A 15,303-nucleotide genomic window follows, 5' to 3' on the forward strand; every position below is an offset into this window, starting at 1 on the left:
AATAATATATTTAATAATAGATAGTCCTATTTTTGGAGGTGCAGGGTATCAATCCCCGTACCTCTCACATGCAAAGCGAGTGCTCTACCATCTAAGCTACATCCCCATGATTTTTACATCATAAACCCTAAATGTCCCATCATCAATAATAGTGAAAATAAAAAAAATATCAAAATATTAATAACAAATAGTTTAGGTTGGTGATGCGGGGCATCGATAATTGTGAAAATGAAAAAATATAATAACAAATTAAATATTTTCTTTTGGAGATGCGGGTTATCAATCCCCGTACAACTCGCATGCAAAGTGAGCACTCTACCATCTAAGCTACATCTCCACAATTTTTACGTCACAAAACTCTAAACGTCTCGTCATGAATAATAGTGAAAATGAAAAAATATCGCTACTCATTATGTCATAAATAAGGAAATATTGAATAGAAATAAAATAGTAATAACGAATAGTTTCTTTTGGAGATGCGAGGTATCGATCTCCGTATCTCTCGCATGCTACAATCCCACGATTTTACATTTTACATCAAAAAACTCTAAACTTCCCGTCATCAATGATATTGAAAATGAAAAACTATCCCCGCTCATTATGTCATTAATAAGGAAAAATTTAAAAGAACTAATATATTTAGTAATCATTTCCTTTGTTGATGCATGGTATCGATCCCAGTAATTGTCACATGGGTTGCAAACGCTCTACCATCTAAGCTATATCCTCAAGATTCTTACGTCACAAAATCCTAAACATCTCGTCATCAATAATAGTGAAAATAAAAAATAAAGAAAAATTGAATAGTAATAACGAATAGTTTCTTTTGGAGATATGGGGTATCGATCCGATCCCTGTACCTCTTGCATGCTAAGCAAGCAATCTACCATCTAAGCTACATTCCCACAATACTTATATCAAAAAACCCTAAATGTCCCGTCATCAATTCTAGTGAAAATGAAAAAATATCTCCACTAATTATGTCATAAATAAGGAAAGGTTGAATAGAAGCAAAATATTAATAACGTATTTCCCATCATAAGCTACATCCCCACAATTGTTGCATGATAAAACCCTCAAATTCCCATCATCAATAATAGTGAAAATGAAGAAAATCTAGAGATGCAGAGTATCAATCCTCATACCTCTCGCATGCAAAGCGAGTGCTCTACCATCTAAGCTATATCCCCACAATTCTCATGTCACAAAGTCTTAAACATCTCGTCATCAGTAATAGTGAAAATGAAAAATTATCCGAGCTCATTATGTCCTAAATAAGAAAAAATTGAAAAGAAATAATATATTTAGTAATCGATTCAACTGGAGATGCAAGGTATTGATCCCCGTACTTTCCACATGGGAAAAAAACGCTCTACCATTTGAACTACATCCCTACGATTCTTACATCAGAAAACCCTAAACGTTCCTTCATCAATAATTGTGAAAATGAAAAAGTATCTCTGCATATTATGTCATAAATAAGGAAATATTGAATAGAAATAAAATATTAATAATAAATAGTTTCTTTTGGAGATGCGAGGTATCGATCCTCGTACCTCTCGTATGCTAAGTCGTACCTCTCTTATGCTAAGCAAAGCTACATCCCCACAATTCTTGCATCACAAAACCCTAAATTTTTCATCATCAATAATAGTGAAAATGAAGAAATATCGCTACTCAACCTGTCATGAATAAGGAAAATTTGAAAAGAAATAATTTTCAATAATATATTTAATAATAGATAGTTTTATTTCAGAGATGCGTGGTATCTATCCCCGTACCTCTCGCATGCAAAGCAAGCGGTCTACCATTTGAGCTACATCCCCACGATTCTCACGTCACAAAATCCTAAACGTCTCGTCATCAATAATAGTGACATGAAAAACTATCCCTGCTCATTATGTCGTAAATAAGAAAAAATTGAAAAGAAATAATATATTAGTGATCGATTCATTTGGAGATGCAAGGTATCGATCTCCGTACTTTCCACATCGGAAGCGAGCGCTCAACCATCTGAGCTACATCCCCACGATTCTTACATTAAAAAATCCTAAACCTCTCGTCATCAGTAATTGTGAAAATGAAAAATATCTCCGCTCATTATTTCATAAATAAGGAAAGATGTAATAGAAATAAAATATTAATAACATAGTTTACATATGTGTCACTTGTGTTATTTTAATGTATTTATTTACTTGGTAAATGTCTTTCATACTACAATCTCTTGAAGGGGCATTTTGAGAATCGAACTTTCATAGCACTAGACCAAATGCCCTTGTTATACCACTTGAAACGTATGTATGAAGCCTAATGCCCTTGTTATACAACTTGAAATGTATGTATGAAGCCTTAGGCCTAGGTATTAAGCCCTTGTTATACCACTTGAAACGTATGTATGAAGCCTTAGGCCTAGGTATGAAGGTCGTATTTTGTCGTATTGCAGGAAACACGTGAAGTCCTTGGATGTAGAATTTGTCTTGGAGAATACCTTGGATGTAGAATTTGTCTTGGAGAATAAAGCCTTGGGATGAGACGTTAAGAAAGACTATAAGTATTAAGAGCATGATGGTAAGTGTAAAATGTAAAATGTCGAATATGAAGTCCTCAGATAAGAAAAGATTTAGACATAGGGGCATTTCAAGAATTGAACTCATAACCTCCTGCACCCCAAGTGAGAATCATACCACTAAACCAAATGCATTTTCTTAAACACCCAATATTTTTAGCTTCTACTCAAATATATTTTTCTCTTAGTAGTTGGAGGGCTATAAAACGAAAAGTTGAATCGTTATAATATACAAGGGTTATCAAATAAACCAACAACCCAACAAAAGAAACAAACTAATCAATTTTGGTTGGATTGATTCGGTTCAGTTCATTAGTTTGTTTGATTTAATTTTTATATTTTGCCTCGTATGACAAGAAAATAAAGTTGTATTGAATGCACCTTAGTTTCATTTATGACAAACTCATATGAAAAATAATTGCATTAATAGTACTCACAGTTGGAGTCTATAAGCATTTCGTGAACTTCAGTGCAATTCATGCTTCATTAAAGAGGAGATAAACTTTAGTTAGTTCAAGGGAACTTTAAATTACTTCATGTGGAGCTTCAATTACTATATGCTAGTTACAAGCTTTAGGATTGACTAATTCGACACGAATTCATGGATTTAGGGAAATTTTTGTGTAATTATCAACTACAACTTATATTTTCAAATTTTTAGGACATAATTTAGGTAGTTGTTTTTATGAGTCGTAAACTTGTTTCTTTGCATAATATGGATTTAGTTGAACTATTATTATCGATAAGATGGAGAAAGAAATTGTCTTTGAATTGACTAATAGACCTAGGTTCATCGTTGTTGTCTTTTAACTTGTGATTTTGCAAAAAGCTTAACTAATATGAACTATCATGTCACAAGAATATACCCACACATCATTCAAGATGGCAATAAAATGGAGTTAAATTGAACGCACTTTAGTTTCATGTCTGGCGTGTTCAAGATAAAACATAATTGTATTAATGATATTGAGCCTGGAGTCTATAAGAATTTAATGATCTTAAGAGAAATTCCTGTTTTATTAGAGGATACCAACTTTATTTATGGTCCTAGGAGTTCAAGAATCTAGATTTGAATGTGGTTAAGTAACGGTAAGATTTGAAAGTTTTGAATTCTAGACCAAATTTGTACCTAATTATTTCTTTTTATGACTAATTATAAATTAAGAGAAAAATATTTTTGTAAAGATAGATTTATCTCTAATGCTTTCGTGACCAAACCATGTTCAGACTAGCAGTTTAAAGTCAAGAGATGCGGTCACAGGTGTGATTATTTTGGATGGGTTCATAATAGAACTTACCGTTGAGATGAGGGAGCCTTCAAAGGTTGTGCACTCACAGATGGTGTTGTTATGTAGCGTTAGTCTGTCTTTGTGTTTGAGTTTTTTTGTATTTTTTTTTTTTTTGTAATTGTATCCCAAACACTTTTTTTTTTGTTTCGATAAATTTGATCAACACGGTCTTATAATTTAATTTAATTTTATATTTATTGTTGTGTTGTTTTCTCAATCTCATTTTAATTTTACAACATTTTCTTATTTTATATTAATTTACTTTTATTTTTATTTGTTTTCACTCTCAATTTTAGTTTCTATTTGAGTTTTAAACCCTTAAAAGTTGGGTTGTGACAGATTGGTATCAGAGCAGCCAGATTTTAAATTATATAGATTTTTTATTAGGATAAAGAGTCGTATATCTCTATGACTCAGCTCGATGACACGTCTCTCCGCGACCAAGTAAGCAGTATATGATATGTTGTAAAACTTGTATGAATTTAAAGAGTGAACGTTAACTATATAAGACAATACTGGATCAACGTTATAGTGTCTAGATATGGTGAGGAGGAAAAGAGTGGTCATGAGATATCTGACTAGCCTTACGAAAACAAAGAGTTGTCGTTGCAAGGGCGAGACCTCTAATCCATGAAATTTTGGTACTAGAAATGAAGAAACTGGAGATGGTCCCCAAACGTCTGTATGGACCATTTCCAATCGCACTTTCTTTGGTTCCCTGGCAGCGTCAACCAGATTAACCCTACGGCGTCACAATCCTTGAGCTTTCACTCCTCCGTGGTCATGGTATCCAGCTTCACCCCCAAAATGGGTTCCTGAATATCTTTCTCGTACAGATAATCTTCAATTTGCATCTTCTAGAAATTGATATCGAATCCATCAAACTTTTCAATTCCAGTCTTTGAACTTTCCATCTTCACAGATCATGGTGAATCTCTCCTCGCTCTGATACCAGTTATTAGAATCACACAACAATGCGCACACTTGATCTAAATGAACACAAAGAACGTGATAGAGAAAATATAAGAAGAAATATTGACTAATGGTTTTGTATTAATGACTTCTGGTATGCAAAGAGAGGATATGGAGAATGAGAAATGTACATTTAGGAAGCACTGACTAATGGGTATACATATGATTTAAGTTTATTATATATAGCTTCACTACATGTAACCGCCTACTATATATAATTATATAGTATATATATCTCTATCAGATTTTTACTATAAATAGTCAGCCTTCATCGGTTATTTGGGCGCATCTTTCTTAAAAGGATTGTGACGACAGATGACCTATGTGACGACAGCGGACAACATGCCTGCCTTCTTGACCACGGATAGACTACGGGGACTACGGGGCTTTGCACTTCGGCCCCTGAGAATACCACATCAAGGTGACAGTCTGAAACTTCTTTATCGGTTATTTGGGCGCATCTTCCTTAAAAGGATTGTGACAACAGATGATCTATGTCCTAGAAAGAATACAATAGAACAATTAAGAATACACTATGTCCTAGAAAGAATACAATAGAACAATTAAGAATACAATAGAACAATTAAGAATACAATAGAACAATTTCTATAATGCTCTTTTTGAAGTCCGTCCCTTCCAAGAATATGTTTCATTCTGTATTCTCATCTTCTTGGTTCAATGTTTAAAAACCACATTTTAAATCATATTATCTTGCATAATTCATTTTGATATAATATTGTTGGGGGCATTTTGAGAATCGAACTTGAGACCTCTCACACCCAAAATGATAATCATACCACTTAGACCAAATCCCTTTATAGTAGATTTATAATTCTTAGTTTCTAGTCTATATATTTTCCGTGCCTCAATATATGAAAAATTTATAGAAGTTGAAGGTGCATTGCAACGCATTACTTTGGGTTAGGCCCCATTAATAACTATTTTGTTTTGTTGTTTTTTTTTTCTTTCAAAATTGTGCTTTATTTTTCTTTTGTAGGGGCATTTCGAGAATCAAACTCGAGACCTCTTGCACCCAAAGCAAGAATCATACCACTAGACCAAATGCCCTTATTAATGACTAAATATTAAGTTGTTTATGGAATGTATCATCATTATTTCATTTATTTTCTTTGTTAATGAAATCCATGAGCAATTATTATTATATCTTTTAGATCTTTTAGATCTAGACCGCTGTTAAATTATTTACATAGGGTTTGCGATAATTACTGTAGAGAGAAGAAAAAAAAAACAGAAGTTATTTAAAGAATAGAAATTAATTAAAGAATAGAAGTTAATTACTGTAGAGAGAAGAAAATTGAAAAAATAATAAAATTACTATAGAGAGAAGAAAAAAGAATAGAAGTTATTTTTATTTTCTAGAAGTTAATTGCGGTAGAGATAGAAGAAAAAAGAATAAAATTACTGTAAGTAGAAGAAAAAAGAATAGAAGTTTGGAGTTTTTATTTTTTATTTTTCATTTTCTCGTGTAAGTTTTAGTTTGATAGTTCCATTTGAGACATATATTACATAAGTAAATGATATTAAGAGCATTATCATTAAATGATAATATACTTGGTTGAGACATATATCGTGGAGTACACAAGTAAATGATATTAAAAGAGCATTATCATTAAATGATAATACACTAGGTTGAGACATATATCGTCGTGGAGTACACAAGTAAATGATATTAAAAAAGAGAATTATCATTAAATGATAATATACTAGGTTGGCTCATCTTTTAATGGCATGAACATAGGGGTGATATTATTAAATGATAATACACTAGGTTGAGACATATATCGTCGTGGAGTACACAAGTAAATGATATTAAAAAAGAGAATTATCATTAAATGATAATATACTAGGTTGGCTCATCTTTTAATGGCATGAACATAGGGGCATTTTGAGAATTGAACTCAAGACCTCTCACACCCTAAGCGAGAATCATACCACTAGACCAAATGCCCTTTCTAAAAAAAATCCAACATTTTTAGCTCCTACTCAATATATTTTTTCCCCTCAAGTTTGAAATCTATTTTCTTGAGCGGTTGTTGGACTATAAAACAAAAAGTTGATGGTCTAGTATTTTACTTGTAAGTAAGACCCAAGTTCATCTTTAGAAATTTTCTTTAAAATAATAAATAGACCCAAGTTCATCTTTGTTGTTGTCTAATTATGATTTTGCAAAAAGCTTAACTAATATGAAATATTGAGGTAAATCAAGAATATATCCTACACGTCATTCAAGATGACAATAAAATTGAGTTAAATTGAACGCAGTTTTAGTTTCATGTTTAGTAGGTTCAAGATGAAGCATAATTGTATTAATGATATTAAAGAGAAATTCGTGTTTTATTAGAAGAGACCAACTTCATTTAAGGTACTAGGAGTTTAAACTACTTCCATTGTAATTTCAATCACTCCACAATGATTACAAATTTAGGGTTGGCTAATTGGACATCAATTATCAACTTTAGGTTATAATTTAGGTAGTAGCCATTATAATATTGATAACTCTCTAAAAGTAGAGTTATATCAAGTCTTTTTATAGTTAATATTGCACCCTTATTCACAATTTTCTCATTTATTACCCATTTATTCTACTTAGTGAGCATGAAATCGTTTATTGCAGTCTAACATGAAAAAAAAAATGATTTGGCATAAATCGATCTTAATTGTATATTTAGTTGAGTTATATGGTAAAATTTCAGACATTTATGCTAACCATGTGGGAGTAGCAAATTTGGAAACAAATGGGGGATGACATAAAAATTTTAAATTCACATCATCAGTCCAAGTGGGTCATTGACTACCCAATGAGGAACATCCTATGTGGACTACTTATTCCTTTTTAGCCCTAAAGGGGAACCCATGCTCAATATAAAAAGAAAGGGAAGACCAAGAGGAGAGGAGCCACATTTTTGGGGAGAAAATCGAATTACACAGCAGCAGCCTCTGCTGTGAAACCAGAGAAGAAGAAGAAAACACTAATCCATAAGCTGTTGACAGCAGAAAGAAAAGGAGACCAACAAGGATTGATTAGGGCAAAGAGGTGGACGTGAGAGCTCAAGAGAAGGGAACTTCCATTGACGAACGGCAACAAACCGGGATAACTCTCTATTTCCTTATTCTCTTTGCTTATTCTATCAATTTTACACGATGAAGATGCGGATTTCTCTGTTTAATTCAGTTTGTATGGAGAGCTAAACTTAATAGGGGAGGCGAGAGAGTTTTATATAGTTTAAGTATGTTGACGGTATGATTTTAGTTTATTAAAGAGTTGTTGTTAATAGCCCTAAGCAATGCTCCTAACGTTCTATTAACCACCTTAGTTTGCTCGTTAATCTGAAGATGACATGTAGTTGAAAACAATAATTTGTTACCCAATTTATGACGTAATATTCTTATAAATAATAGCCCTAAGCAATGCTCCTAATATTTTGTTACCCAATTTATGACTTAATATTCCAAAAGTGACTTAAAAATTTAACATCCCTATCTTTTTTTGTGCAGCAAACATTGCTAACATTGACTACAAAACTTATAAACATCGTGCTTGATGGCAAAGGTCATATGGATCGTGATGAGCATTTTCTCCCATATCTTTGTTTCGCTAACTAAAGTTTTCCAATAACTCCCAAACTTCATTACCTTATATAACCTCTTGGGATAAGGATTCATAAAACATTTCATAAAATAAGATCTACTGATGAATTTCATAGCATTTGAAGGTCATCTAGGTCATAAACAAGGTAAATTACCTTAGGGGCACTATGGTCATTTTACACCGTTTCTTCGTTTACCTACTTATCCTTATCCAATGACCACCAAATTTCACTTCTGACCTTAACATACTATAATATGCTCTGTATTAAAATTTGATAGGCAGCGGAGCTCATATAGTGGGTTATTTTAACGTTACTTAAATCTCAAGCTATTTGATCGGTTCAGGGTCTAAACTCACGGTTCTTTGGGTTTTTCTTTCATATATCCTTAATTCATACTTGGTTTAGGGTTCATATGAAAATCCAAGCGATTTCTACAAGTATTTCTTAACAAAAAGTCCAAGGTGGCTACTTGCCTCGTCGTCGACGTTTGGGACGTCCATTCTTGAGCTTCCAGTATCTAAATTACTTCAAAATTTCCTTCCACGTACTCCTTATTGTGTCTAGTTTCTGAAACCATAAGATTTTCTATGAGAATCGGTCTGGAATGGGGTTAAAATTGAGAAAACCCGAGAAAAGGTCAAATTTTGAGTTGACTTGGACAGTTCAGTTGAACTGGCCATATCATCGTTTTCTTCCTCTGAACAGGAAGAAGATGCGCATTTTTCGCGTCGCCGCCATCTGAAACTCGGCCTGTACAGCCACATTTACAGCGCTTCTCTCCTCGATTCTTCGTGAAACTTAAAGATGGGTATTACAAGGAAGGGCTAGTGATTGATTTGATACCTTCTCATGGATTGTAGCCTAAGATATTCGCTTCCAAAGTTCATCCAAAATCTGATTTATTGCTGGAGATAAAACAAAGGATTTCTTATTGGGTAGCCGATTCTAGGGGTTTCAAGGCCCTATTTCTTTATCGAACCTCTTCCATATCCTTTCTTCAGGCTAAAGGAATTGGTTTGGAGGAACGTCTTTGAATGTAAGACGTTAATTTTCAAAAATCGTTCTCAGTATGCAACTCACTCGAAACGCCAGATTTTTCGATCTCTTGGGTAGCTTGTTTTACGATGTTTCCTCTCTCGATTCCTTCATCAAGTTTACTCAACTTCTTCCTCTAAAGCTAGAGGATCCTTAATTTGAAAGAAAAGAGATCGTAGATAGGAATTCGACTCTTATCCCCAATTTAATTTTGAAACCTATTTCCTTCAATTCGACGCGCTCTCGAGGTTACTTTTCTTTGTGGTCTTCTATGGAAGCATTCCTTGGAGGTGTAGAAACTGATTGGAATCATTCTTGCAAGACGAATCATCATGTATCCTCAGATTGGATTTTCAAGTTTTTCTTGAAGTTCTTCAATGGTTGATTGAATTGGGGGAATGGTTTCTAGGCTCTTTCAGCACTATATTCCTCATAGAACTTGTGGGTAATCTTGTTGAGAAACGGTAGGAATAAGTTTGAAGAGAAATGGTGGAGGATTGTTCTCAAATTTGGAAGAAATCTGAGAGTAGGAGACCCATAATCTAAACGCTTATTACCCTCGATTGGGGGATCGACCTTTCTCAATTCTTATTCCGTATTGTTGCTCCTACTTAAGACTTTATAGGAGGAGCTTAAACCGACATTGAGAGCTCCAGATTCTTCGTTATTTAGAAGTTTGAAGAGAAATGGTGGAGGATTTCTCTCGAATTTGGAAGAAATCTGAGAGTAAGAGACCCACAATCTAAACGCTTATTGCCTTCGATTGGGGGATCGACCTTTCTCGATTCTTATTCCGTATTGTTGCTCCTACTTCTGACTTTATAAGAGGAGCTTAAACAGACATTGAGAGCTCCAGAATCTTCGTTATTTAGAGATCGAACTTTCTAAATATTTTTTTGGAGATATCAACTCCGATCATAGCCTTACCCACCTTGGCTTTGCATACTAGTCGTTGGATGTGATGATCCGTGCATGTTCGTTCTAGATCATATCAAATTTTGGAGGAGATCTGACGGTTGAAATTTGTGTTCGAAGGATTTTGCTCGGATGGTCACGGTAGATGCTCTGATTCTAATTAGAGTGGCATTTCTATAATTATCCATTCTTCTAGGGGTATTTTGGTAATTTGCCACTTTTTGAATATTTTATTATTATTTTTCTCGAAAAATCCATAATTTTTCTACAAATTCCTCATGGCTTTTTTATCATTTTTGGCTTATTTTGAATCTAGAGAAGAACAAAAAATACTAGATTAAAAATAGAGGTTAGTCCATGGCCCACACTCCAAAGTCCACTCTCATCCACGACCAACTCTTAGTTACTTGATAAAAAATGATAAACATGGAGTGAGTAAAACTTAGTAAGTAGCCTACTCGTAGGTTCTTAATCGCGACCTTAAGCTAGGATATTACTTCTTGTTATGTTTTCAGGATCTTAGAACTTAGAGGTCATCATGTCATGTATCATATACTGATCCTGAAAACCTTCCGCTAAAATAACCTTTAATTTTCTCCCCATGAACACATGAGTGGTGTCGTCATAATCATGTAATCCTACTGGTAAATCGTGGTGCAGGACATCTCGTTTAGCTTATGGGAAAGGTAGGCCTATCATAACATCCAGCTCATGATACATATTGCAGGACATCCTACCTAAAGAGGAATAGGGGCCTTTTAGTACACATCGTAATGCAGATAATGGTTACTTATGGGTATGGATCCTAGCAACTTATTTAGCATGTTATTCACATAGTTCTAGTTACTTGGTACATTATTGATGAACCTAGGTTTATACATAATGTCATGGGTTAGGCTTTAGGAGTTGAGGTTTGAGCTTAGGAAAACATTAGAGGGTAACCTAACGTGGACTAATTCGTGTGAAAACCTACTAGCACTTTGAGGACCTCTTTCCTTCACCAAACTTATGGGTAAACTTATTTAGAAGGTGCAGGAACAAGTTTGGAAATGAATAGTGGACTATAGTTCTCGAATTCTAGGTAAACCCATGAACACGATGCCCCAAAACAAAAAACTTGTATCTCTCGATTGGGTACTCGATTAAGCTTGCTTCTTGCCCCTAATAGTCTACCCTTATTCATAATTTATAGACGGATTTTCCACTACCATTGAAACGTCTAGAATTTCTATAATTTCATTCTTGATTTTTCTGAATCTTCTGCCAGAAAAGTCTTCTCCGATCGGAGCCTTCCTTTTTTAAGCAACTTGTAATTCTTATTCTATAATAAATTTAATGATTCGGGAAGTTTATACAAATTAGAAAAAGTACCATTTTCTCAATGTTTTTTCAATTTTACTTGTTCTTTACTTCTAGATACAACCTAGTAGGGATTATACACGGTCTCTTATTGGAGACCTTGAGTGTTGCAAATTCTCCTCTCTTGTGAAAACTTTGAGTCATCGAAAGTGTTTATTCTAAAATAGGTCAAGGTATAAGGTTCTTATTTTTCTTCTGTTTCCCAAGTGGCTTCTTTTACTCTATGATTCTTCCATAGGACCTTAACAAGAGAGATTTCCTTGTTTCTCAATCATTTGACTTTCTTGTCTATTATTTGAATCGGGTCTTTTTTATACGTTAGGTCATCTCTCAAGAAGAGAGTTTCATGAGCCAGTACATGCGAAAGATCCAATCCTTTAGGGTATACTTCCGTAGTATGGATACATGAAAGATATTATGTACTGCAGACAAGTTTGGGCATTGCCCGATTCTATAGGCCACAGATCAAATCCTTTCTAATATCTCAAAGGGACGGATAAACCTAGGGCTTAGCTTCCCCTTTTTACCCTACCTGAGCACCCCTCTCATGGGGTGCTACCTTTAGGAATATATGATCCCCTACCTACAATTCCATGTCCTTGCGCCTTAGGTCTGCATAGCTTTTCTCTCGGCTTTGTGCGGTTTGTATCCTAGCTTTAATCTTCTAGACTGCGGCGTTGGTACTTTGCACCAACTCTGGCCCAATAGTTGTCGTTTGCCCCCCTTCTTCCCAAAAGATAAGGGATCGAAATCTTCGTCCATAGAGAACCTCGTATGTGGCCATTTGTATGGTGGCTTGGCAAGTATTATTATAAGTGAATTTCATAAGGGGTAGGTACTTATCCGAGCTTCCTGCAAAATCCATCACATATACCCTCAACATGTCTTCCAATATTTGCTTGAGCATTTCTGTTTGACCATCTGTTTATGGGTGGAATGTCGTACTATAACTGCGTACCCAATGCCTTAGTTGAATTTTCCAGAAGCGAGATTTAAATCTGGCATCTCGATCTAATACTATTGCCTTTTGTTGAATTTCCAGAAGCGTACCCAATACCTTTATTGATAAATATTCATTTTTAATGTTAGCAAGAGTATCTCAGTTGGGAGATTGTTAGACTGAAGATTTGAAGGTCACACGTGTTTTATCCACGTTCAACGCACCTAATACAAGTTTATTACCTGACTATACAATCTAAAAACATAACTTGCTTATTCAATCTAAAATTAGTGATTATTTCTTTTTTAAATATAATGAATTAGCGGAAATACCTTTACTTATGAATTTTCATTTATAATATTAGCAGGAATAACTCTGTTGGGAGAGCGTCAGACTGAAGATTTGAAGGTCACGTGTTTGATCTCCACGTTCACCGCACCTGATTCTAGTTGCATAACCCAACTATTCAATCTAAAATTAGTCATTATTCCTTTCTGAAATCTCAATGAATTATCGGAAATACCTAACGTGTTCTAGTTCACCGCACCTTATACAAGTTGGATAACTTGAATATCTTATTAAAAATTAGTGATTATTTCTATTTAAAATTTCAATGAATTAGCGAAAATACCTTTACTGATGAATTTTCATTTTTAATGTTAGTGTGAATAGCTCAGTTGAGATAACGTTAGATTGAAGATCTGAAGGTCTCGTGTTCGATCCATGTTCACCACACATGGTTCACGGTGCATAATTTGACTATTCAATCTAAAATTAGTGATTATTTCTTTCTAACATTTCAATTAATTAGTGGAAATACCTTTACTTAAAACTTAAAAACTTTAATTTTTAATGTTAGCGAAGATAGCTCAGTTTGGAGAATGTTAGATTTAAGATTTGAAGGTCACGTGTTCGATCTCCACGTTCATCGCACCTGTTTCTTTTTGCATAACCTGACTATTCAATAAAAAATTAGTCATTATTTCTTTTTAAAATCTCAATGAATCGGCGAAAATACCTTTACTGATGAATTTTCATTTCCAATGATTGCGGGGATAGCTCAGTTGGGAGAGCGTTTCTTTTTGAATTTTTAATTTTAATATTAGCGTGGATAGCTCAGGGAGAGCGTCATATTGAAGATTTAAAGGTAACGTTTGATCCACGTTCACTGCATTAGCGATTATTTCTTTTTGAATTTTTAATTTTAATATTAGCGTGGATAGCTCAGGGAGAGCGTCATATTAAAGATTTAAAGGTAACGTTTGATCCACGTTCACTGCATTAGCGATTATTTCTTTTTAAAATCTCAATCTCAATGAATTAGTAGAAGGAAGATTTAAAGGTAACGTTTGATCCACGTTCACTACATTAGCGATTATTTCTTTTTAAAATCTCAATCTCAATGAATTAGCAGAAGATCGATTATTTCTTTTTAAAATCTCAATGAATTAGCAGAAGATCTGTCACGTTTTTTATCCAACTGGCATAAGTTGACTAAGTTGCATATCTTTACTATTCAATCTAAAACATGTGATTATTTATTTTTTATGTTATCTAGGATGGCTTAGTTGGGAGAGCATCCGATTGAGTATTGGAAGGTCTTGTGTTCAATTTGCATCCATTGCATCTTATAGTTTTATGAATTTTTATTTTTAATGTTAGCGGGGATAGCTCAGTTGGGAGAGTGTCAAACTAAAGATTTGAAGGTCGCATGTTTAATCTCCACGTTCACTGCACCTGTTTCCATTTGCATAAGCTGACTATTCAATAAAAAATAAACTAGTTATTATTTATTTTTAAAATTTCAATGAATAATGAATTAGCGGAAATACCTTTACACATGAATTTTGATTTTTAATATTAGCGGGGATAGCTTAGTTCGGACTGAATATCTGAAGGTTACATGTTTAATCCATGTTCACCGCACTTGGTTTAGGTTGCATAAAAAATAAACTAGTTATTATTTATTTTTAAAATTTCAACGAATAATGAATTAGCACAAATACCTTTACACATGAATTCTGATTTTTAGTGTTAGCGGGGACAGCTTAGTTCGGACTGAATATCTGAAGGTTACATGTTTAATCCACATTCACCGCACTTGGTTTACGTTGCATAAGTTCATTAAGTTGCATAACTTTATTCAATCTAAAATTAGTGATTATTTCTTTTTAAAATATAATGAATTAGCGGAAATACCTTTACTTATGATTTTTTTTTTCAAATATTAGCGAAGATAACTTAGTTTTGAGAGCGTCAGACTGAAAATGTGAAGGTCACGTGTTCGATCCACGTTCACCGCACCTGATTCAAGTCACATAACTTCACTCGTAGCTAAATACTTTACTAATGAGTTTTCATTTTTAATGTTAGCCGGGATAGCTTCGTTGGGAGAGCGTCACTAAAGATCTCAAGATCAAGTGTTTGATCCACGTTCACTGCACCTCATTCAAGTTGACTAAGTTGCATAACCTGGCTATTCAATCTAAAATTAGTGATTATTTCTTTTTAAAATCTCAATGAAGTAGTGAAAATATCTTATTAACCGATGAATTTTTATTTTTAATGTTAGCGGGGATAGCTCAGTTTGGAGAGCGTTCAAGTTGACAAAGTTGC

General features: G+C 33.9%; 2 non-coding genes across 2 annotated transcripts; both read right to left on the reverse strand.

Annotated features, from left to right (window-relative positions):
- Nucleotides 1-5,823: 5,823 nt before the first annotated feature.
- On the reverse strand, nt 5,824-5,895 carry TRNAP-UGG (transfer RNA proline (anticodon UGG)). The gene has a single exon. It is a non-coding gene; the product is annotated as a tRNA-Pro (tRNA).
- Nucleotides 5,896-6,725: 830 nt separating this feature from the next.
- Nucleotides 6,726-6,797, reverse strand: TRNAP-AGG (transfer RNA proline (anticodon AGG)). The gene has a single exon. It is a non-coding gene; the product is annotated as a tRNA-Pro (tRNA).
- Between the last annotated feature and the right edge of the window lie 8,506 nt (nt 6,798-15,303).

This window comes from Cucurbita pepo, chromosome 10 (assembly GCF_057944985.1).
Source record: "Cucurbita pepo subsp. pepo isolate OVF chromosome 10, ASM5794498v1, whole genome shotgun sequence".
Taxonomy (NCBI): Eukaryota; Viridiplantae; Streptophyta; class Magnoliopsida; order Cucurbitales; family Cucurbitaceae; genus Cucurbita; species Cucurbita pepo.